Genomic DNA, 27073 nt, shown 5'->3' with positions numbered 1-27073 from the left:
TACTTCATCAATCAAGCATGGAAACCATTGATGTCTCTTGAGAGTTTATCTTTGAATTGAACACTTCAAAAATCTTAGTCATTTTAAGCATAAAAATCACCTCAGGCTTTGGGCAAGGTTCCAACAAACATTTTAAGCACTTTAGTTAGCAAGCCGACAAGCACCTCATGCTTGGGTAGGGTTCCCACCTCAAGGTCAGTGCTAGCTTGCCTAAGGTCAAAGGACGTTTTAACACTAACTTTTGGAGGTCTTTAATGAAGCTAACCCTAAGGTCTTTAAGCTGCATTAGGTAGCATTGCTCTTTAACATACCATCTCTCATTTGGACCCCTTTAACCTTGGCCCCGTGTTGAGACAGATCCATAAGCACATGTCTATATTTTAACCCTCCCACATTGAATGATCAGTTTAATATGAGAAGATTATTTGGATTGATTAGATATTAGATTTTATGACATTACCTCTCTCTTAAAATTATAGTCGTCCTTGACTATGCGGTAGAAGAGATAAAGTCTTAGTCATTAGTCTATGTTTCTTAGTGGGTAGAGGATCCCTTTTCACCCCGTGACATGATTCCAGAATGGATGACTAGTCCATTTGGTGCTTGGGAGACGTCGCTGCCACAAGCATGTCTGCTCTTTAGTCCATATCATACTCCCAAAGTAGAGTGACAAATTCTACTTGGTGTTTGCGAGCCGTCGTCATCACAAACATGATTCTAAGCATGCATACTATTTAAATTTGTGCACAAAAGAGGATTAGTCTTATAAGACAAAAACATTGTTCAGTTATCCTTAAGCTGTTTTCCTTGCATCCATCTAGCATCTTCAAAAGGATAGTTTTTGAACTTAATAAGATACCGTCGGATAATCTTACCATGCCGTAGTACCTCTTCTTCATGCCGAAGGATAGCTTTGGGTTGTAGCATCTCTTCTTGGTCTTTGATTTTTGGAGGGTCTTCAATAATTGGTTCTCTTGGTGGCTCTCCTTTGTAGGGCTTAAGTAGCTCACATGAAAAGCATTGTGTATGAGCCAATGGTTGGGAAACTTGAGTTGATAAGCCATGTCATTGATTGGCTTCAAGATTTGAAAAGGACCATAGTATCTTTTTGCTAATTTAGCATAATACTTTTGCTGGCTTGTAGGATTTTTGGCCGTCGTTTGCCTTAATTGAGCCTTGGGAAAATTAAGTAAGACCCAATCCTTTTGTTTGAACATTAAGGCCCTTCTGTGCTTGTGTCAGCAACAACTTTTTTCCTTTGTTGAGAGATGCATATAGCCTTCTTAACCTTTTGAATAGATTCTTGTAGGTCACTCTTCCCATGGTGAATTAGGGATTGGCAATGGCTGGAGTAATCCAGGTTTCTTCCCTCTATCATACTTAGTATTTTGGCATACCACACATTTTGGAACATACTCTTGTATGTCCAATTTCATGGTAGGCCAATGGAAGTATGTTCCTACTCCTCAAAGAGTAGATTGAATGCCTCTATGCCCCACATAGGGAGGAGCATGGGATTCATACATGAATTTCTCATGAAGGAAGTGGGTAACACATAGCCTATTGCCATGGAGAAGATAACCATCGTGCAAGTTAAATGGTTCCTCTTTCTTCCCCAAAGCAAGGGCTGACATTACATCTTTAAAGTCAGGGTCAATAACATACTCATCTATCATAGAAGACAGATCATTGTGAGTTCCTATAGACACCACATTGACTTTTGGTCATCGTGAAAGTGCATCGGCCATTTGATTGTGCTTACTAGAAGTGTGAGCAATATGAAAATAAAATTGCAAAAGAAAATTCTCCCACCTCATTTGTTTGCCGGAAAGCTTGGTTTGTGTCATGAAGTACTTGAGACTTTGGTGGTCTGTTTGTAAAATGAGTGGAGTCCCCAATAAATAGTGCTTCCATGTGTCTAGGGCATGTAGAATAGCTAAAATCTCTTTCTCATAGTTGTCCAAGACCAGTTCATATGTATTGAGCCTTCTGCTCTCATATGCTATGGCATGCCCTTGTTGAAGTAAGACTACTCCAAGGCAGTCACCACAAGCATCACATTGGACCTCAAATAGCTTTGAGAGATCCAAAAGCATGAGTACTGATTGAGAGGTAAGCTTCTCTTTAAGAAAAGCATTTTGCTCCTTAATAGTCCATGAATACTTAACGTTCTTCTTTGTTAAGTTATGTAATGGTCATGCTATTTGATTTTATTTTGCTATAAAGCGTTTATAGTATGCACACATACCAATAAAGCTTCTTAGTACATGTAGATTCCTTGGATTAGGCCATGCTTTTATTACCTCTAACTTTGATGAATCCATACGGATACCATCTTGAGAAATAATATGAGCTAAGTATTGAATCTCTTGAGAGAAAAATTTGCTTTTCTTTTGGTTGAGAAAAAGCTTTTTCTCCCTCAATGCTTGCAAAATCACTTGGAGATGTTGCTTGTGTTCCTCCAAGGACTTGGAATAGATGATGATATCATCAAAGAACACTCTAGTGAACTTGCATCAGGGTCTAAATATTTTCTCCATCAAACGATTGAATGTGGAAGGTGCATTGGTCAAGCCAAAAGGCATGACTAGATATTCATAAAGACCAAACATTATACAAAACGCGATCTTTAAGATATCTTCATTCACTATCCTTACTTGATGATGGCCATGTTTAAGGTCAATTCTATTGAAGTAGGTAGATCCTTGTAGCTTATCAAAGAGACCTTCTACCCGAGGCATGGGAAATATGTTTTTAATAGTGATATGGTTTAGTGCTCGATAGTCCACACACATATGGTATGTACCATTTTTCTTTTGCATTTAAAGGACTGAAGAACTGTGCACGTATGTCGCACGTGTCAATGCAAGGAACTTGCCGATACACCATGTGCGAGCCACAAATGGCTCCAAGCACACAACAAGCCTAAACTAGTAAGCTCAAAGAAGGCGATGGTGTGTCACTCACCGCTCTACGCTTGCTTCGTGGAGGATTCCTCGTCGGGAAGAAGAAGGAGACGCCGCTACGCTGCGCGCAACCGCTTCACCGCCGTCGTGCCTTCGTAATGCTCAATCGCCCACACACACACACACTCTCTCTCTCTCTCTCTCTCTCACATACACACACACAAGGAGGTGAAGAAGAAGAAGATGGAGATGGAGATGGAGATGGAGCAAGAGCACTCTTCTATTGCACAAATGAGAGAATGCATGAATTTTAGGTTTAGTTGACTTTTATATGAGCTCACCCGATTCACACTTGGGCGCCCATGCTTAGCCAACTAATCCCTTGAATGTTCCAGTTAGAGTGCGCCTCTCATCGGCGATCACTCTTACACTTTCCTATTGGACCGACAAGCCCGGTACCTGACTCTACCAAATAAATAATACAATGTCCGCCGTAGGTTACAATGTCCGTCGTAGGTAATAGGGTGTCCGTGAGCCGTGAGGGTTAACATGCCCCCCTTCCTGCTGTAGATTCCGTCCTCGGAATCTATTGAGTTGAAGCTCGTTTGTCGAGGTGGAAGAGCATTTGAGATGAATGTCCTTAGCCTTCTTTAGTCACTGCAAAATCAAACAACATTGGCACAGTAATTGCATTCTCATAAGCGATTAAAAAGCATATGCAGTTTTAGACAGACAAATTGATTGGTAACAAAATTTTAAACAATTTATCAGCAATAAACATTAAATTGCAATATAATCAAATGCATAAATAGATGTAAAGGTAAAAAATTAAACAAGTTTGGGGTCGCTAATTTAACGATCGAAAGGCACTAGAGATCGACTATTAATACCATGGATAAGCTTCTTAATTTTCTCTGGTCAATTAAGTTGTTTAATCACGAGAGCCAAGTATTTCATGTTCGAGGGTTGACTAGAGGCTATACCTAGAATACCTTGTAGTTAAGCTACGATAAAAGGAATTTCTCATGAAATCATAGCCTGACTGATTACCTTTTCTTTGACCCCCCAAAGTCTTTTCACAGTGATTCAATTTTGATGTGTGTGCTTATTTTGTATGCCTTGGGTTTTTTGCATTTCAAGGAAAAGTGCCCACACTGGGAACCTCTAGGGCTCTAGTACCATAGGCGATACATGTGAGTGAAGTACCCAATCAAGCTGAGATTTCTCTTCTAGCTAAAGATTTTACATTGTGGAACTTTGATTTTTTTGTTTGTTCATTTTCAGCATTTTAATTTTGTAACTTTGGGGGGTCATATAACACTGATACACCTCCCCAGGCTCATCACACAAGTAAACTCCCTTTATAATACTTAAGCTAAAGGTCAATAGGGTCAAGCCCACTAGAAAGCCCTAGTACATTTCACACAATGCCGCCTAAATCGGATTAAGAACCTAAGTAACCATTGATTATTAGGAAGGCATTCCCCATGGTATTAAGAGAAGATCTCTAACACCTAACTTGGTCAAACTAGCTTAGTCGAACTTGCTTGATTTTTAAACCTAGACAAGTGATTATGATAAAAAATTACATTGAATTAAATGTTTGATACTAAGCAAATGCGCTGAATATTATGCTACCAATCACAATCAAAGCAGACAAACATAGATGCAAAAAGATAAGGGGCAATGCTAATGGACAAGAAACACCTGTTTGTGTCGATGGTCGCGCTTGATTTGATTTGTGAATGAGAGAAAGATCCCATGAAGGTCCAAATCCTAACAACAGCAACACGTTCCTGTACACACTAAGAAACACAAAGAATACCTCTAGGAGGCACATCAGTGGGAAAAAGGAACTTTGGTAATCACTCAACTCTAAAACAGAAACACTCCTATCATAATAATCCTACCTACCCTCCATCACCCTAGTGATGAGGATCAAAGGTGTTTAATGACATAGGTCTCTGTTTCAGTGTACCGAATGTGAATGTGTAGGTCTGGTCAATGTTTTGACTTTTATTGTGCATACTCGTTTGCTAATTGCTCTTGCTCTTTATTTATTTTTTTCGTTTTTTGTGAGTATAAGCCTGTATATATACATTCCCTAAGATTGGGAGATTGAGAGGTCAGGGAAACAAGGTTGAGAGGGGAGTGAGTGAATGATGACTGTCAGCAAACATTCCCCCCTTCCTTGGGTAGATCATATCGTTTGAAATGTGCTCGTCACCCTTCGAAACCAATTGTTCCAGTCGATAATAGGTGAGGATTTTTGCCAGTAGTTTCTATTACCTTAGGTGCCTCATCGAGTTGCAAGGGTGGTAAGGTACTCTTCTAGGATCGGACTTGAAGTGGTTCATCAGGTGATTCTTGAACGCTGGGAAGTGTGGATTCCTTTGTAGCTTTATGGAGGTCCACTATTTTAGGTGGAGGCTGTGGAGAATCTTTTACCTCTATGGATGCATTATATGAGGAGCTAGAAGCTTCATGGGATACCCCCCTTCCCGAGCTAGGTGGAAGAAATCGTTCTTTCTTTGGTACCCAAACTAGCTCTGGAGCGGGTGTATAGCATTCTGTGATTTTTTTCTTTCCACGATTATCAATTTGTTTTGGAGCTACAGGAGTGGGTTCATATGGATCAGGTGATAGGTAAGAACACAATTTAGGTTTTGGCACCCAAATTTGATCATTTCCTCGATAGTAGCCTTGGGCTTCCAATAATCGTTTAGGTATCCAACGCCATGTTTTCTTACTTTTCTTGGGGCGAGTGGTACGTTTCTTATAAGGCTTTCGTTTTTTAGTACTAGCCATGGTCGCTAAAGAAGCTTTAGGGACCCACTTGTATGTTTTCTTCGTTATATTAGGATGAGTCTTGTCAGAAGCTATATGCATTGCTTGTAGCATATTTAAGGGTACGGGCATTTCATCCCCCTCAGGTGTTACCCATGTCGTCCCCCTATTTCCCCAAGTATCTATGGTTGCTGCTAGGTGGACCCAATCCACATTGTCCGACTCAGCCATCCCAGGTAGTACATCCATATAAGGAGAATCTTCCCCAACATCAGTGTCTGCTTTACATGTGTAACAATACTGCAATGGGGCCGAGTGAACTGTGGTGTCAGATCTATGATCAATTATAAACCTGTTTCCTAGAGGATGTGCTCGACCCGTCACAAGATCCACTCGAATGACAGAATCTTGGAACTGCAACTAGACATGGTTTTTAGACCAGTCATGCACCATTTTTGCTTCCCTCATGAAAGGACGTCCTAAGATCATCTCCGATGCCATAGTGTGTTTAGAGAAATCCATAACAATAAAGGTAATCCTTATTTTATGTCCAAAGACCTTGATCTTGAGATCTTCTAGCATCCCAATAGGTTTAACAATAGACCCATTGGCCATCTTCACTACTATGGTTGTGGTCGCAAGGTGAGGTCTTCCCATAGTTTCCCAGCAATTTTTAGTCACAATGCTAACCCCAGCGCCACCATCAAGGATTCCCTTCACAGTTAATACCTTAGTAGTGATGGGTATGGTCACATTGGATTCATCACCATCAAAGTATTGTCCCAACTTGTTAACAGGTATTTCTATAACAAGGTTCTCATCTAGGTTGGGTTGTGGATCTAAGTTTTCCTCCTCTATTGGCATCTCCCCAGCTCCATCTATCTGTGCAAATTGTGGTAGCCCAAACTTTAGTTCTCCATTGAGGAAGGCTCGAAGGGCTGAGACTAGCTCGGGGTCTTTATATAGTTTGGACATGATGGTGGTTCTAACTTTTGAAGACATGAAATCCATCAGTTTGGCAATGTTTAACGGCACCTTTTGGCCTTGAGTCCCTTGACGTGGGGAAGATGGGATCTCCATTTCTTCGATAGGATCAGGTAGTCCCTCTGTAAACATTCTTTCCATCAAGAAGTGAGTACGCCCACTTTCCCATGACTTTAAGTCACTTTCTTCTGGGATGACACTAGGTATGTCCAACGGTCTATGGACTTGATGAGGTTGTTGTTGCGTAGGGAATACGGTGTTTGTAATCTGGATCTTCCTAGGTGCTGGTTCTAGATCCCTTTGGGTATCTTCTACTAAACTCCTTAATTGCTTGACTCGCTCAATCTCCTCTGTAGGGTTTGGGTAAGTTCCTATCTTCTTTTTGGATCCTGTCCATTGTGGCTCATGAAGATCTTCCTTGTTGGTTTCTATGTTAGTGGTCGTTTTGGTCTCCATGGTTTCACCTGAATCAGAATCTTCTTCAGTGTCGTTCATATATACGGGGTCGTCACCAGTCCCTATGTTGGTCTTTGAACTGGGGTCTGACTTCGCTGCTTTTTGTGATCTCTTTCTTCGTGTTTTCTTCTTTTTCTGAGATTGGGCAATTGATGCCGTGTCTCTTTCCTCAAGAATATAATTTTGTTTTTGGAGCATCGATCGTGTGAGTAGGTTTACTGGTACTACGGGTGTACTTGGTGATGGCTCCTCGGTAACTTCAATCAAGTTTAATGGCGTGATCTTCGGTGCATTTGGATTATTTGGACATTGGGCAATCAAATGATCTATGCCACATCGATTACACATGAGTATCGGCATTGTAGATGTGCTCGCTTGATTGGTTTGCATTAGTGTGGTGTTCTTTTGTAGCCTTATAGGACACTCGGCTACACGATGTGGACCTCCACACTCATAGCATTGAAGAGGTGGTCTCTTAACAGTGTAGTTGATATTTTGGCCTCTTGCCGCAAGAGCAGCTACTTGATATACAGGTTTGACTTGTCCCCAATAGTCCTCCATGTAGTATTGTGGAATTTCTTCAAGCACATCCATCCCATAGGCGATATTAGGATCTATATCTTCCTCATAGCCTTCCAAACAAGAAATAGATGACTGACAACCCACTTGATTCACAGAAGTGATTCTCGGATGTGGTGGTTGCGGTCCTAGCAATGGAGGTGGTAAGGGTGTTGTTTGAACAACATTTTGGGCCCTAGGGACCATGTGTTGTGCTGTTTGTTCCAGAGGTGGGGCCGGCATCAAGGCAGGCACTCGAGGTGTGTCTGTCAATGCTAAGGTTGGTCTATTGGTCATCGCACGCTTAAATAATATGCAATCCTTAGCTTGATGACCATACCTCCCACATGCATTGCAGTTCCCATTGAATTTTACTCTAAAAGTAGGGCATTCACTGGTACTATGCGGTCCATAGCATACTGAGCACCATTGCTGCTCCCTTCTTGGATACATATGAATGTTTTGCGGAGCACGATTGTCTCTAAGACTCTCTTGAATAGCCTTGGTGAGATCTGCTAAAGTCATCTCAGATATCTTTGGCTCCTTAGCAATAGGCTTTAGGGTCATTGGATGATGCCCCGATGCTTGTGAGCTAATAGATTTAGACTCAACAGACACTCTTTCTCCTTGAATCATTAAATTATCCTCCAATTGGATCGCATTGGTGGTGACTGCTTCCCAAGTGGTGATACCTCTAATGACTAGGCCATTGTAGATATCCTCATGTCGTAATCCCCTAATGAATCTATCCAGCAATTGGTTATTGTTAAAGCGCTCATTTGGATTACAACGAGAATTCAAATGCTTCAAGCGACTTATAAAGTCTCTCACCGACTCTCCTTCCTCTCGTTGGGCTTTCTGAAGCTGAGAGGCTACACCCCAAAGCACTCCCTCTCGTATATATTCTTTTAAGAACAGTCTCCTAAGAGTAGGGTAAATCGTTTTTTCTTCCACCCTTAGGGTTCTATACCAATCCCCAGCCTTTCCACTTAAGGTTAGGCTTAAAGCATTGCTCTTATGTAGGTCATTATGTTCTCCTAGAGAATCGTATATTTGTTCAAACACTTCGATATGCTTTCTCACATCCCCGTCTCCACTAAATTTTTGTGTGAGCTTGGCTATTTAAACTGCCTTACTTCTAGGCTCTCTATCAAGCGTGTTACGCATATTCTCAGCAATAGATCGACCAATAGCTTGAGCAAATGTTGCCAAGTCACCTAAGTGAGCAGGTACCGTGGGTGAAGGCGCTCCAGAGACTACATGTGGAGTAGGTATTGGCATTGGGCTTGGCACATAGGAAGCCCTTGGGTTCCATGTTGGGTATGATGTTGTGCCATGTGGTGGTCCATAGTTCATATGAGTGGCCCTAGGCATAGCAGACGTCGGATGTGACATGCTAATGCTAGCCGGTATAGTCCCATGGGAATAAGAACTTGGGTGTTGTGGTTGTGGGGCATAGGTAGTTGAAACAATGGGAGGGGTAGGGACTACATGAGTACGTGGACCCATAGGTGCATACGATTGGTTCGCACTTGTAGGTACTGTTGCAGGCATTGAGCTACCATGTAGCGGTGCTTTACTAACAAACGAGGTCCATGGTGTGTTTCTTGGCATGCCCATCATTGGGGTAGGCATGGTATCCGTGGTGTCATCCAGGGAAAGATGAGCTAGACTTGGAAAAGTAAAGCTATCACTTGTGGGCTCAGATTGCATTGAGACCCCTGGCGAAACAACATATGGGGGATCGATGGGACTCACTGGGGGAGTCTTCGTTTGTGATAGAGTGGGTTGTTTCCCTTTGCCCGTGTCTAAAAATCGCATAGGACCTGTCGAAGGTATGTTTATTCCTTGATTTTGCCTCTCGGACTGGATAATCCTATGGATGACATTGCAGATCATGTGTTGTTGTTCCTCCAGACTAGTGGCACTAGATGTGGATTGTACAACTTCTAACCAACCCACATGGTATGTGTAGTCCATGTATAGGTTGGTCAAAGTCTCCGTGTGTAGGTCATATTCCCAATTTTCATTGAGAAATACCCCGTCCAAACTTGGTGTACTAGAGGGTTGTCGTGAGGTGGATGCACTGTTGCTTCCCGTGTTTTGACTTTTAGTCACCGCTACCTTAGAGGCGACTTTGGAAGGTGGTAGCTCGGTAGGGCCCTCATTAAATGAGGTAGGTAGAATGTCCACGTGGACACTCTGAGGGAGTGTGGGGTCTACAAGAGATGTGAATGGTGATTCTACTTTCCCACCCCCTTCGTTTACTTCACTAGCCGTAGGTTCAGAGCGCGTAGCTCTACTAAAAGTTTCCATCAAACGGCAAAAAACACTAGTTTCAGGTTGTTGGGCCCAGCTAGGTACGGTTTCATTTGTTCCCCCGGGGCTTTGTGTAAGATGCTCTTCCATAATATCGTAGTCAGAGGAAGAGTCGCTAGCTGCTATATTTGGGTCTTGGGTTGCACTACCTTGGGTCCCCGCTGAGAGCGTAGACCCTAGCGTGGAAGGATAGTGAGTACCCCCGTAAATCGAAGCACTAGCTAGTTGTTCGGACTCTAGCACACGACTAGAGCGTAGATACATGTGCTTTGGGTGCCCTACAAGTGTCGGCAAGTACCCTCAAAGGTTACTTGCTTTGTTTTGTGGGTGTTTTGCACCCCGTTTTCTACTTGATTTTTTCTTGTTTTTGATGTTTTTTAAATGTTTTTTTAATGCTTGATTTTTTTAAAAATTGAAGTGTGTGATAGCTCGAAACGAGCGTATCACTTAAAGGGTTGCTGTGTGCTTTACATCACAATTTTCGGGCATCTGACGTTCCGTTGGTCCTCAAAAATCAATTTTTAGCTACATGTGAAGCTAAAATTTGTTTTTTTAAAAGGCGACTAAGGCCTAGGCCTGAGCGTGAGCTTGGGCTTGGGTCTGGGAGATATTCCCGATCCCGGTCCTACCTTTAATTTTTTTTTAAATTTTTTTTAATTTTTTTTTTAAAGGATAAGGCCGCCGCGGCCTGCGCGAGAGCACACACACACTCTCTCTACCTACTTCTAACTAATACACCTACTCTTACACACTAACACACTCTATTAACTCTCACTAATCTCCTTCCTACTTACTATACACAGAAAACTAACTACCTTAATACACAGAGAATAAACACAGAACCTTTGAAATCTCTATTAACAAAGAAAACTAACTACCTTAATACACAGAGAATAAACACAGAACCTTTGAAAACTCCATCAATAAAAAAAACACACAGTATAACACCAAATCCCTCTTCTCAACACACACACACTCCTTCCTTACCTTTCCTACAATAGAAATTGCACCACGGAGAAGCACAAAGTGCTACTCGAGCTTCATGTATGGCACTCCCCGGAAACAGTGCCAAAAATGTGCGCGTATGTCGCACGTGTCAATGCAAGGAACTTGCCGATACACCGTGTGCGAGCCACAAATGGCTCCAAGCACACAACAAGCTTAAACTAGTAAGCTCAAAGAAGGCGATGGTGTGTCACTCACCGCTCTACGCTTGCTTCGTGGAGGATTCCTCGCCGCGAAGAAGAAGGAGACGCCGCTACGCCGCGCTCAACCGCTTCACCGCCGTCGTGCCTTCGTAATGCTCGATCGCCCACACACACACACTCTCTCTCTCTCTCTCTCACATACACACACACACAAGGAGGTGAAGAAGAAGAAGATGGAGATGGAGATGGAGCAAGAGCACTCTTCTATTGCACAAATGAGAGAATGCATGAATTTTAGGTTTAGTTGACTTTTATATGAGCTCGCCCCATTCACACTTGGGCGCCCATGCTTAGCCAACTAATCCCTTGAATTTTCCAGTTAGAGTGCGCCTCTCATCGGCGATCACTCTTACACTTTTCCTATTGGACCGACAAGCCCGGTACTTGACTCTACCAAATAAATAATACAATGTCCGCCGTAGGTTACAACGTCCGTCGTAGGTAATAGGGTGTCCGTGAGCCGAGAGGGTTAACAAGAACAAAAGGGACAGGAGATAGGCATCACCATCCCTTTGTCTACCAATTCTTGTAGTTGCCTCATGATCTTCTCTTGTGGCACTTGAAAAACTCGATAAAGAGGCTTGTTGGGCAGTGAGCTTCCTGGTAGGAGCTCAATTTGATGGTCATCATCCCCTCGTTTGGAGGTAATTCCATAGGGATATCAGCAATGAAAACATCTTGGAATCCATTTAAAAAAGTAGACAAGTGTAGCTCTTCTTGATTCCTACCATTTCATTTGATAAATCATAAGCGTCATTAGTGGATTCTTTGACAAAAATCATGTACACAGAAATCAAGCTTTTCATTAACTTATTAAAAGCTGGTGAATTTACAAGTGGTATAGTACGACCAGACTCATTACCATCTATATATTTGTTCTTTCCCCTGTAGGTGAGGTAGATTCTCCTTTTAGGGAACTTCATGTTGATAGCCATGCGATCAAACCATGGCACCCCTAGGATAACATCCTCATGTTGGAGAGGAGAGATGAAAAAGTCTTCTTTTTTGACATAGCTTTGGACATGAAGTGTCAACTTCCCAATCAAGGGAGTAACAGAGGCTTGCTGTCCCTTGAAAAATGTGTCAGCCGTTATAATATCTCCCATCTCAAAAGCTTGAATGCCCAACTTGGTGGCCAACTCCGTTGATATGAAGTTGTGAGTAGAGCCAGGGTCAAACAAGATGAAGGCATCATGCTCCCTTATCTTTCCCCAAGCATAGGAGGGAGATGATCCTTTGCAATGAGCATCCTCTTTTGGAGCTTCGATGGTGGAAGCCCTAGGAGTCTCATTGCGAGCATTTTTCTTGGGGCAAGAACGATAGCCATGTCCTTGCTCCCCACACTTAAAACACTTATGGTCCTTGCAAAAAAAGCTTCAAGCTCTTCATGAGAGAATTTGTTTTTACCCTTGTAAACTCCCTTCTCCTTGGACCTATTGTTGTTGTTATTGTAGGAAGTACCTTGGGAAGAATTTTGGGCATTGGTTTTCCCCTTTGCATCATTTTTGTCTTTGTTTTCCATGGTTTTGACATTCCTTTTAGCCCCTTGTTGGAAATTGATGCGAGAAGCAGCCATGGTGTGGTGGATTACTTCGGTGATAGAACCAGGCCATTGGGAGTTGACATACTCGGTCATCTCTTTAGGTAATCCAGTACAAAATTGTTTCTTTCCCTCGATGAAGTCTATCTTTTGGAAGACAGTACCCTTGAGATGTAAATACCAAACTTTTCCACTTTTTGTGAATAGACTCATGTGAGAGAAGCTTCAAACTGCGCCATTTGGTAAGTACTTTGTCCTTTGCATTGCTTGCAAGGAATTGCTTTATGATGGAAACTTGTAGAGTCTTCCATGTCTTTGGGGCTTCATCTTGGCCATGAAGGATATCCCACCATTGACGAGCCAATTTTTGGAAGTGCATAGCTACATGGTGTAGCTTGGACGACTTTGTGAAGCCCTCGTCTCAAAAGGCTGCCTTTCTCACTTTCTTCACATCCTTTGATAGGAAAATCATCAATGAAAGGCATTTTGATTTGAGTAATAAAGTCACGTAAGACCTTATTCATCCCATTCATCATACGTGCAATCGAGTTGCCATGCTCCCTGTAGCAAGGTACACATTCTTACCAAACCTAAACGTGTCCTCATGTTTGTCAAGTCTCTGCTTTCTATTGCAAGTTGAAACTGATCATACCCTGAGTAGAGGTCTCCCATCGAGTAGATTGCCCTCCTTGCAAACGCCTCTGTAAACTTATCTACCATTGGTCCAGTACCTACATTTCTTACTGTCACCTTGTTCACTGGTTGCATATTTTGGATGAAGTGTAGAGCACCATTTTTCTTTGGAACTGTGAACCACCTATTTGAGTATGGAGCACAAGAAGGATCCAAAATCCCCATTTTTATCTTTTCATTCAATAAATCTGCTAACTTGGGCAAATGAGCCTTTGGAACTGGAATTGGCCGCAGATTCCAAGGCACATGCGGTATTGTAAAAATTACCATAGGAGCTACAATGGACGAATCAACACATCCTATCTCATGTGGCTCAAATGAAAAAGCCTTACCATGCTTTGAAAGCATTTCTTTAAAGCACTTTGTATCCTCTTGTGTTAGAAACTCCTCGCAACAAATGTGCAACTCTTGAAAAGACTCCTTTGTGAAAGTGTGCCCAATCTTTTTAGGATTCCTCAAACTTGGTTGCAAAGAAGCATGCTCAATTTTTTTTGTAATGGAAATGGCCTATGAACTTTGAGAATAGCGGAATTAAGAGAATTAGAGTGAGCATTTTTGTGAAATTACTTTGAGAACATAGAGGGTGAACCTAATTGATGGTAGCAACATAAACATAGGAGAAACATACTACTTGATTAACTTGGCATGAACAATACTTGTGCAAGAGAGAGAGTATTAGAGAAAATGACGATAGTTGATGACCGAATTTACTTGGAGTTAGTCTCCCGTCTAAAAGACGTTTGTATTACAGATTATCCCATCAAGAGAGACTTGGTACAATACTCGTACAATACAATATTTGTGTTCCTTGTGACCAAGGTGATGCAATGAAGATGGAAATATTCATGCATCACGAGCATAGCATAAACTTTGCAAAAAGCATTAACTATCCCAAGTCTCAGTCCCAAGGCCTTAAACACCTTCGAAGGTGGAGAGAGCTAGCGAACGAGGAATGAGGGTAGGGAAGAGGAAGAAGAATCATTCGTAGGAGAAAGAAATAGTTCCTCACTTATCATCACTCTTCTTGCTTAGCATCGCATAATAGTATAGTAATGAAGATGAAGAAGATGGCAAGATTAAGCATTGAAGCATGGCTCTTGGTTGGATTTGTATTCCATAGCCAAGAGTATTGGTGTAGGGTCTCAACTTCTCAACAAGCTTGGATAAGGAGATGGAGCTCTTTCACCTTGCACTTCGCACAATGAGTGTGTGTGTGGGAGAGTATACCCCCTCTCATGCTTGGTCCACCCCTCTCTCTCACTCTCTCTCTTTTGTATTATTTGATTATATCATTTGGACATGTGTCCTCTTTTTCCTCTTTGAGAGAAAGAACTTAACTATTTATGTTTATGCATTTAAATTCTCATTGGACCCCTTTAAAGCCTATCCAATAGGATTCAAGCACATCATGTGGACCACATGGGGAGGATCTTGACATGTGTCTTTTATGCTTCTCAAGATATCATGTTTGAATTGAACACTTCAAGCACCTCAGTCATTTAAGCATGAAAATCGTTTATGCCTCTTGAGAGATCATGTTTGAATTGAAAACCTCAATAACATTAGTCATGTAAGCATGCGAAGCACCTCAATCTTGGGCAAGGTTCCCACAAACACCTTAAGCATCTTAATTAGCAGCAGGCATGACAAGCACCTCATGCTTGGGAAGGATTCCCACCTCAAGGTCAGCCCTAGCTTGCCTAAGGTCAAATGACTTTTTAATAGACTTTTGGAGGGCTTTAATGAAGCTATCCCTAAGGTATTTAAGCTCCATTAGGTAGCATTGCTCTTTAACAGACCGTCTCTCATTTGGACTCCTTTAACCTTGGCCCCATGTTGAGCCAAATCCATGAGCACATGTCTATATTCTAACCCTTGTTTCTATTTATTCTCCCACATTAAATGATTGATTTAATATGAGAAAATCATTTGGGATGGTTAGATATTAGATTTTATGAAATTACCTCTCTCTTGAAATCATAGTTGTCCTCGACTATGAGGTAGCAGAGATAAAGTCTTAGTCATTAGTCTACGTTTCTTAGCGGGTAGAGGATCCCTTTCCACCCTACGACATCATTCCAGAATAATTGACTAGTCCATATAATGCTTGCGAGACGTAGATGTCGCAAGCATGTCTGCTCTTTAGTCCATATCATACTTTCAAAGTAGAGTGACAAGCTCTACTTGGTGTTTGAGTGACATCATTATCACAAACATGATTCTAAGCATGCATACTATTTAAATTTGTGCACAAAAGAGGATTAATCTTATAAGACAAAAGCATTGTTCATTTTGAAAGCATCTACATTTGCTTACTCTAGTGTAGCATTGTAAGCATGGACAAGGTTCATACTATCCTTAAGCTGTATTCCTTGCATCCATCTAGCATCTTCAAAAGGATAATTTTTGAACTTAATAAGACACCGTCAGATAATCTTACTATGTCGTAGTACCTTGTCTTCATGCAAAAGGATAGCGTCGGGTTGTAGCACCTCTTGTTGGTCTTTGATTTTTGGAGGGTCTTCAATAATTGGCTCTCTTGGTGGCTCTCTTTTGTAGGGCTTCAAGTAGGCTCACATGAAAAGCATTGTGTATGAGCCAATGGTTGGGCAACTTGATTTGATAAGCCATGTCATTGATTGGCTTCAAGATTTGAAAAGGACCATAGTATCTTTTTGCTAATTTAGCATAATACTTTTGATGGCCCATAGGATTTTTGCCTGTCGTTTGCCTCAATCAAGCCTTGGGAAACTTAAGCAAGACCCAATTATTTTCTTTGAACGTTAAGGCCCTTCTATGCTTGTCAACAACATCTTTTTTCCTTTGTTGAGCGATGGATATACCCTCATTAACCTTTTGAGAAGATTCTTGTAGGTCACGGCTATACTCATCAGCATTAGCGAAGATCTTTCCATGTACTTTAAGTAGCAAGGGACTTTTAGGTCTTCCCTACGATCTCAAAAGGTGATTTTTCTATAGTAGTGTGGACAATATTATTGTACGCATGCTCTACAAGGGGTAAGTACTTCTCCCATTGGGAGAGTTGATCTACTTGTGTAACATAAGTCTTTAGTAAATCGAGTATTCTAAGATTGGCTATCTCATTTTAGTATTGTACCTATTTTCAAAGAGACCTTTCCTAAAACTACTGGTCATTTTAGGATCTCTATTTGACACGATGGGTGTTGGTAATCCATGGTGCTTGAAAATATGAAATATGAAGAGGATTGTCATTTGGTGTGCGTTAATAGTCTTTTTGACATGAATAAAGTGTGCTTGCTTGCTAAACCTGTTGACTATTGTCCATATTCCCATATTCCCATATTCCCATGGATAAACTTGGATAATCCAAAGATAAAATCCATGGATATACTCTCCCATGGTGAATTAGGGATTGGAAATGGCTGGAGTAATCCAAGTTTCTTCCCTCTATTATACTTAGTCTTTTGGCATACCACACATTTTGAAACATAATCTTGTTTGTCAACTTTCATGGTAGGCCGATAGAAGTACGTCTCTATTCCTCGAAGAGTAGGTTGAATGCCTCTATGCCCCACATAGGGAGGAGCATGGGATTCATACATGACTTTCTCACGAAGGGAGTGGGTAACACACAACCTATTGCCATGGAGAAGATAACCATTCTGCAAGGTGAACGGTTCCTCTTTTTTCCTTAAAGCAAGGGCTGACATTACATCTTTAAAGCGAGGTTCAGTAGCATACTCATCTATCATAGAAGATAGATTATTGTGAGTTGCTATAGACACCGCATTAACTTTTGGTCTTTGTGAAAGTGCATCAGCCACTTGATTGTGCTTACCAGCAACAATGTGAGCAATATGAGAATAAAATTATCAAAGAAAATTAGCCCACCTCATTTGTTTGTCCGATAGCTTGGTTTGCATCAAGAAGTACTTGAGACTTTGGTGGTCTGTTCATAAAATGAATGGAGTCCCCAATAAATAGGTCTTCCATGTGTCTAGGGCATGTAGAATAGCTAAAATCTCTTTCTCATAAATGCCCAGGACCCGTTCATCCATATTGAGCCTTTGGCTCTCATATGCTATGGCATGCCCTTCTTGAATCAAGACCACTCCAAGCAATCACCACAAGCATCACATTGGACCTCAGATGGCTTTGAGAGATCCAAAAGCATGAGGATTGGTTGAGAGATAAGCTTCTCTTTGAGCTTGTCAAAAGAATTTTTCTCCTTAGAAGTCCATAAATACTTACCGTTCGTCTTTGTTAAGTCATGTAATGGTCTTGCTATTTGAGAAAATTTTGCTATGAAGCGTCTATAATATGCACACATACCAATAAAGCTTCTTAGCTCATGTAGATTCCTTGGATTATTCCATGCTTTTATTACCTCTAACTTCGATGGATTCATACGGATACCATGTTGAGAGATAATATGACTTTAGTATTCAATCTCTTGAAGGAAAAATTTGCTTTTCTTTTGGTTGAGAAAAAGCTTGTTTCTCTCTCAATGCTTGAAAAATCACTTGGAGATGTTTCTTGTGTTTCTCCAAGGACGTGGAGTAGATGATAATGTGGCTGGTTCATTGGTCAAGCCAAAAGGCATGACTAGATATTCATAAAGACCAAAAGTTGTACGAAACATGGTCTTTCAGATACCTTCATCCACTATCCTTATTTGATGATAGCCACTTTTAAGGTCAATACTACTGAAGTAGGTAGAGCCTTGTAGCTTATCAAACAAATCTTCTATTCGAGGCACGGGAATTTTGGTTTAGTGCTCGATAGTCGACACACATATGGTATGTACCATCTTTATTTTGCACTAAAAGGAATGGAGAACAAAAGGGAGAGGAGCTAAGCCTCACCATCCCTTTGTCTACCAATTCTTGAACTTGCATTATGATCTCCTCTTGTTGAGCTTGGGAAACTCAATAAGGAGGCTTGTCAGGCGGTGAGCTTCCTGGTAGGAGCTCAATTTGATGGTCATCATCCCCTTGTTTTGGAGGTAAGTCCATAGTTATATCATGGATAAAAACATCTTGGAATCCATTTAGAATAGTAGGCAAGTCTAAATCTTCTTGATTCCTACCATTTTCATTTGTTAAATCATTAGCATCATTAGTGGATTCTTTGACAAAAATCATGTACGCAGCTTTTCATTGACTTATCAAAAGCTGGTGGATTTACAAGTGGTATAGTACAACCAAACTCATTTGCATCTATATACATGCTCTTTCCCATGTAAGTAAAGTAGATTCTCCTTTAAGGGAACTTCCTGTTGGCAGCCATGTAGTTGAACCATGGTGCCCATAGGATAGCATCCTCATGTTGGAGAGAGGAGATGAAAAAATCTTTTTTGTCGACATAGCTTTGGACATGAAGCCTCAACTTCCCAATCAAGAGAGTAACGGAGGCTTACTGTCCCTCGAAATTTGTGTAAGCAGTTACAATATCTCCCATCTCAAAAGCTTGAACGTCCAACTTGGTGGTTAAATCCATTGATATGAAGTTGTGAGTAGAGCCAGGGTCAAGCAAGATGAAGGAATCATGTTTCCTTACCTTTCCCCAAGCATAAGAGATAGGTGATCCTTTTCAATGAGCATCCTCTTTTGGAGCTTCAATGGTGGAAGCTCTAGGAGTCTCACTGCAGGCATTTCTCTTGGGGCAAGAACGATAGCCATGTCCTTGCTCCCCACACTTAAAACACTTATGGTCCTAGCAAAAAGCTTCAAGCTCTTCACGAGAGAGTTTGTTTTTACCTTTGTAAACTCCCTTCTCCTTGGACCAATTGTTGTTGTTGTTGTTATTGGAATTGCCTTGGGAAGAATTTTGGGCATTGATTTTCCCCTTTGCATCACTTTTGTCTTTGTTTTCCATGGGCTTGACATTCCGTCTTGTTGGAAATTGATGCAGGAAGCAACCATGTTGTGATGGATTACTTTGGTAATAGAACCAGGCCGTTGGGAGTTGACCTACTGAGCCATTTCTTCAGGTAATCCCGCACAAAATTGTTGCTTTTGCTTGACGAAGTCTCTCTTTTGGAAGATAGTAGCCTTGAGATGTAAATATCAAAACTTGTCCGTATATTTGTGAATAGACTCATGGGAGAGAAGCTTCAAACTGCACCATTCAGTAAGTACTTTGTCCTTTACATCACTTGCAAGGAATTGCTTCATGATGGAAACTCGTAGAGTTTTCCATGTCTTTGGGTCTTTGCCGTTGCCACAAAGGCTAGTCCACCATTGACGAGACAATTTCTAGAAGTGCATAGCTACATGGTGTAGCCTTTGGAGGACTCCATAAGGCCCTCATCTCCAAAGGCCACATCAAATTGCTGGAGGAAGGCCAATACTTTGTCAGTGGCACCAAAGGTGCCATCATAGGTGAGAAAAATAGATACTCTTTCCTCCCTCTTTAAACCTCTTGAGCTTTTGTGACCTTCGGCATGCAGGGTATGATTTGCGATGTCCTCCCCTCTTGTATTCTCTAGGAGAATAGCCATAGCTTTTGTCAGAAGAGGAGGAAGGTGAAGAAGAGAATGACCTCTTTCTTGACCTTTTCTTTCTTTATTTCCTCTCTTCCCTTTTAAAATGACAAGTAATAGGACTATGTGTTGACCATTTCCTCTTGGGAGGAGTTGATGATCGTCTAGACCATCGTCTTTGTGGAGCCACATCTTCAGAGGAACTTAGCAATTCATTACTTTCTTTTTATTTGGATTCCTTGTCTCATATGGGAGAGAGTCTTCTTTTGGGGGTCTCATCAAGAGGCCTCCTAAGCTCTCTCTCCTCTTTGGAGAGGAAGGGGAAACCCATAAGCACAAAGCTCTTGAGTAACTTCAGCTTGCAAAGTAGGGTTGCCCATAGCTTGCTGCAACCTAGTAACAAGATGATTGACAAACATGGGGGCATCATCTCATTAGCACCTTCATGTGCAAAATCAAAGTTATCAATGTTCATTCTACTCTCTTGGTTATTGTTAGCCATGCTAATTATACTTATGTGTCTACTTAGTGTATTCTTTAGCAATTCAAAACCTTAGCTTCTACTCCTCTTAGCCTTTGAAAATTAGCACTCAAGTATCTAAACCCATGACTCGAATTGGTTAATTATAGAGAGTAGTGGAGTGGGTCTAATATTGCAGAATTGCCGAGGGCTACCTCCTTCTGGACTTCTTATGGCTCAATAATGGTAAAGCTGTAGACAAGTCTAATAAGACCCCATTATTAAGACCAAAGATCGTGAGGTGTGCACCATATCCCACATAGTGGGCTCAACAAAACCGATAATAGATCCCAGTACACTTACCCTAATATAAGTAACAAAATCAATCATTAATAGGCTACTTAAGGACCTCTCTTGTTAAGGAAGAAAAGAGAAACTTAATGCTCTGATACCAGTGTAATGGAAATGGCCTATGAACTTTGAGAATAGCGGAATTAAGAGAATTAGAGTGAGCATTTTTGTGAGATTACTTTGAGAACATAGAGGGTGAACTTAATTGATGGTAGCAACATAAACATAGTACTTGATTAACATGATAATAATAATACTTTTGCAAGAGAGAGAGAGAGAGAGAGTATTAGAGAACATGACAATAGTTGAGGACCAGATTTACTTGGAGCTGGGCTCGGTCCCCCCTCCAAAAGGCATTTGTATTATAGATTCTCCCATCAAGAGAGACTTGGTACAATATAATCTTTGTGTTCCTTGTGACCTAGGTGATGCAGTGAAGTCGGAAAGCTTCATGCATCATGAGCATAACATAAACTTTGCAAAAAGTATTAACTATCCCAAGCCTTAATCCCAAGGCCTCAAACACCTTCGAAGGTGGAGAGAGCTAGCGGGGAATGAGGGTAGGGAAGAGGAAGAATAATCATTGATAGGAGAAAGAAATAGTTCCTCACTTATCATCACTCTTCTTGCTTAGCATAGCATAATAGCATAGTAATGAAGATGAAGAAGATGAAAATATTAAGCATTGAAGCATGGCTCTTGGTTGGATTTGCATTCCATAGCCAAGAGTGTTGGTGTAGGCTCTCAACTTCTCAAAAAGCTTGGAGAAGGAGATGGAGCTCTTGCACTTTGCACTCCACACAATGAGAGAGTGTGTGTGTGTGTGTGTGGGAGAGTATACCCCCTATCATGCTTGGTCCACCCCTTTCTCTCACTCTCTCTCTTTTGTATTATTAGTTAATAACATTTGGACATGTGTCCTCTTTTTCCTCTTTGAGAGAAAGAAGTTAACTATTTATTTTTATGGATCTACATTCTCATTGGACCCCTTTAAAGCCTATCCAATAGGATTCAAGCACATTTGACGGCCACATGGGGAGGATCTTGACATGTGTCTTTTATGCTTCTTAAGATATCATGTTTGAATTGAACACTTAAAGCACCTTAGTCATTTAAGTATGAAAATTGTTTATGCCTCTTGAGGGATCATGTTTGAATTCCTCATGCTTGGGTAGGATTCCCACCTCAAGGTCAGTCCTAGCTTGTCTAAGGTCAAAGGACTTTCTAACACTAACTTTTGGAGGTATTTAATGAAGCTAACCCTAAGGTCTTTAAGATCCATTAGGTAGCATTGCTCTTTAGTAGACCATCTCTCATTTGGACCTCTTTAACCTTTGCCCCGTATTGAGACAGCTCCATAAGCACATGTCTATATTCTAACCCTCGTTCCCGTTTATTATCCCACATTAAATGATCAGTTTAATATGAGAAAATCATTTGGGTTGGTTAGATATTAGATTTTATGACATTTTCCCTGTTGCAAGGTGGTAAGGGTGAAGCTACTGGTTTCACCTTCTTTCCTACACTCTTGTATTTAGTTTCAACATGGACTTCTGGGCCAACTCTTTGCTTAAAACATTGGTTTTGCTTCTATGACTTGATACATTTCCATAGAGCATACTTCCACAACTTCATTTTCAAGATGCAAACTAGACTCCATTATAGCATCAAGCTCACCCATAGTATCTACAAAAGAAACTTGTTCACACAAACCCAAAACATTTCTAGTAGACTCTAGAAACCCACTCTCTTTCATGCCTATTTTTTAGCAGTGGTAAAGCATCAAGGGTCATTCAGGTATTAGTTGGAAGGAGCTATAATCCTAGATTGTGTGGCAGATCTATGTGTGATGTTGGGATTGACTATAACAGGTTTTGTACATTATGTACATATTGCCTCTTACATCTCTTTAAATCTTCAATTTTTATAAAACATACTGATCCATTCCTTGTTACAAAAAAGGAGCCTGTTGAAAAAGTTTCACCTATTTTTGGATTAGGTGAGACCATTTTTCTTTCTGTACCATTTTAATCCTGCTTTACAATGGTACTTGGCCAAAACCCATTATTTCCCTATGATCATGAAACTCTATACTCACCTTTGGTAGAGGATGATCTCTGAGGTTGTCACAATTTCTTTCATGGTGTACACAAACTGCGAGAAATTGAACAACATGTTTACCATCTTTGCTTTGATACCTAGCATGAGCTGAACCATCATCCATTACCTTTGTTTCCATTCAAACTCCCACAATGTAGGGCGGTCCAAGGATGAGATGATCTGAAGATGTATCGTGTACAAAGAAGTTTTGATCAATTATTCCATCACCTATTGTCACCTTCACCTGGACATGATGCATACAATTTACCGGATGAATTGTTTGCCATTTCACTGTCCAACCATGATCTGTGTGCATCAGCCATTTGCACTTGCTGTAGAGACTCTTTGACATTATGTTTATTTATGAACCATGGTCAATCAAGGCAACAAATGGCTCTTGAAGATCACCTACCTTGACTAAAGTTTCTGTAGTAGCCCTTGCCCCCAGTGACTAGTAGCAGGCTAGGAATAGATTCAACATCTTCATCATCATTTGAGAAATGCACTTGCTTCACTCTCCCACTAGATTGGTAGCATCCTACCACACCTCCATCCTCCTCCTTCTTGCAATTGCATCCCTTGTATCTTCAAGGTTTCACCTTCAGCTTGTGGACGAGAAACCTCATCAAAAGTTTGCCTCTTTCTCTTGATGATGTCAATGATCTCCTCATGGAATTCATGCTTTGCAATGGCAAGGACTTCTCCCAAAGTAAACTCAATCTTTCTATTCAAAATCCTATCCTCCAAGACTTTCTTTAAATGTGTAGCAACCTCAATATCAGATTGTAGTTTATAAGTTGGGCCTTTTGGCTTACCTTTTGTCGGCTCTTTCTTATTTCCTGTTGTAGACTCCTCCATGAGTACTTCAGGTGACGATGCTCCTTATGTTGGAGATGTTTGGGAAGGCATTGAGTCGCTTCTTCCCCCACTTCTAGAAGCTCTATTTGATGATCCTTCATCAGCATTCTCACGTCTGCGCTTCTCTTCGATAATAGCCTCATTTTTTTGGCATTTTGTAATGTAGGCATGCACTGACAATGAGTCCACTGGATCATTCCATCCTGTTTCTAGGTGTATGCAACACCCTACCTCATGTAGGATCTCCTTTTTAAGCTTTACTTTCCTACAAAGTTCCACAACATTGGGCCACAACTTACCATCATCATTACTCATGTCCTTTGGAGTGCTCAATTTTTGCTTCATAAGTAGCAGCCTCAACTGAAGGGGTGGCATGGTTAATTGCCATATCCTCAACTAAGGTTTGCATTCCTCCCTTCCCAAAGTTATTTCTCAAGGATAGACCTATCTCTCTTAAGTGGATTTTACCATCCTTAAAAAAGAAAACATCTTTTGTCAAAGAATCACTAAAACTATCACAATCCCTTCTTACATGGTCTGTACTATCACACCAAATACATCTATTAACAAAACCTTCTTTAGGCTACTGTCTTTGCATAGGAAGTGGCCCTGATGATTGGCCTTTTCCTTCTTTCAAGTCACGCATTTCCTTCACAAGCTCATCTAGCATGGACTCATCAAAATTAGGAGTGGTTTTTAACAATTTTGCCAGAAGTTGAGGCGGAAGGACTTGTAGTGTTTACTACCATCTTGTCCCTTCTTCTTTGTCATTTGGAAAGCGGTGAGACAACACCTTTAATCTCATTCCAATTGGTCTTTAGTCCTTGCTAAGCATCTTCATCTTAAAAAAGAAGCTCCAAATTTTCTTGAAACTCTTTACCTGCAGCTTGTAAGAAAAGATCTGTCTTCTCTGCATCTAGTGTGGCCTTTTCTATCCTAAGTAGCTCTATTCTTGATAGTCCTTGATTTTCTTTGACTACCCATTCTAAGAATGTCCTTTTGGTTACTCTCTCAGAGTCCTCCATGAATATTCCTCCTTTGAAGCTACTTTGAGCTGTTCTTCCCAGTTTCTCCCATGCATGTTCCCTAATTTTTGAAGCAACAACTAGCTCAATGCTTTGAATCATCTCACCTTCTGACAACAATGTAGCTCCATCTCCTTCACGTACTCACACAAGTACTTGGTTACATCTTTGTCATTGAGCTGATCCATTTTGTTGACGACCACTTGTATGGCTTTGGTTGTTGAAATCGCCCTTCTTTTAGTGGCATATTGTTGTTACATGAACATTACAAATACTTGAAACCTTTGCATTGTTGCTGGGTTAAAATGCATATCCTGTTTCTCCACATGATCACCCATGGTTATCCACAAAATCTTACCCTGGTAGATTTCATCAGGTTCACCAAAAATATGTCGAGAAGTTTGCAATATTTCTAAGGAAAGCACCAGGCTTTTGGCTTTGAGAGTTTGTGAGAGAACTCCAAAATCTTTATGAAGGAGTTAGACCATAGATGAAGTCTAGGGTTTGGAAGGAAGTGCACTCAAAGAAGCCCCAGTCTTTCTCTCTTGCACTCACACACACAAAGAAAGAACAAAAAAGAGCATACCAAAACAACACAAAGATAAAAACATCAAGGCTCTGGCCGTATCGTATCATGGGTAATATAAAAGGGTTAATAGATGAATTAATGGCATTCAATCTTTGCCGACCAAACAAGCTATGAATTGTAATTTTGTGCTTACCATAATATATGTTCTGTCTAGTGATTGAGATTAATTGTGTGTACAAATCCTCTTGGTTCATAGCAAGATAACTACACTTATGTCAAAAGAAAAGTTATAGTCTATAAGGGGTAGTATGATGGAATCCGGTGAAAGAAGTATTTCATTGAGCCTTTTTGGGCCAAACAAAAACACTATACATTGTTGAAAGTGTGTTTTATAGGTATTCCATACATTAATTGCAATAGATCATACGGAGTGGAAGCGATAGAAACTCACATCATGCGGGTTATTGATCTAGGATAACTCTAGTATATGCAAAATGTAGATATGAGAGAAGTGAAGTTCTAGAAGAGAAGTTTCCTTCCAAAGCCCTATTCTTGTCCGTAGGCAATAAGGATACTTTGCAGAGAGATGTACCTGTAGTGGGGAGAGATGTACCTTGTGCACTAGTATTTCTTCACAAGAAGGTTGTTGAGATAGAGCATTGCTGCTTGAATGCCTTCAAGAGAAACAATTAGGACACAAGAGAGATAGAGATAGGAGTAGAGTTAGAAATAGTAGAAGACGTGGAGGTATAGGTTGGGCTTGGAGATGAAAAACAAAAAATAACAAAATAAAAAAGCAAAAAACACCTTACTTATCAACCCCTTCGAGAAAGTTTTCCAATTGATGAAGATAGAGATAGAAGACTTCAGCCTTGATTGATTGGAGTTGATGTTTACAAGGATGCTTTTAAGTTTAGCTAGCCTTTCTCAAAGGCAAGTGTTGGGCTAAAGGTTAATTTGGCATGAATCCTCTCACTCCCTCTTGACTAAATTTCAAAGAAGAAGAGGTCCCCTTTTATAGGTGAAGGGAACCCCCAAGGGTTACACAAGAAAGAGAAGAGCCAGTATAAACAGGAACTTGCAAAGTTTGAAATGGGATGTCCTTGCATGATGTGGGCAGACTTGGGTTGACCATTTTGATCATATCTCCTCAACCATGGCTCCAAATAAAAAAGTAAAACTAGGGGCAAAAAATTCAGCTCATAAGCTACGACTGCCATTTTATATAGTTTTCCAATTTAAATTGAAACCTTGTGTTAAAAAATAATCAAAATAGGGTACATTTCTGGTAGCAAAAGTCTTCTTGTGGTCCCCTTATCCTAGACTTTCATTTCATTCCAATGGAAACCTCATGCAATATGAAAGCATGAAATTGCTCCTTGACAAAGTTTTGTAAATCATCCTTGTAATAATACATTAAAATAGGCGTATCTTTGAGAATCATGCAAGCTAGTGTCCCACTAGGATTTGATTCCTTCCTAGTAGCTATTAAAAAGGAATATAAGAAAAATACCTAGAATATATATTGGAAGTTATCTTAGATATAGGATCTAACTAGGGTGTGAGATGATAATGAGATAGTAGAAAGAAAGAACCAATGATTTTTGTCTCAAGTTAAAGAAGCGGAGCTATTGATGCTTTTTCTCATAGTACTTCCTAACGGTAAAGTAAGAATATGTTACACTTGAGATAAATATAAGGAAGAGATAGAAAGATTATTATTATTATTATTATTCTTAGATATGCATATGTACATTATAGGAAATGTACTTATGTATCTAAAAATTTGCAAGATAGACCTTGTAGCATTGGTTCCCACTATGTAGGTAGCAC

The sequence above is a fragment of the Adiantum capillus-veneris genome, chromosome 26 (genome assembly GCF_014529385.1).
Source record: "Adiantum capillus-veneris isolate H3 chromosome 26, ASM1452938v2, whole genome shotgun sequence".
In the NCBI taxonomy this organism is placed as follows: domain Eukaryota; kingdom Viridiplantae; phylum Streptophyta; class Polypodiopsida; order Polypodiales; family Pteridaceae; genus Adiantum; species Adiantum capillus-veneris.
This window is presented reverse-complemented; position numbering follows the sequence as displayed.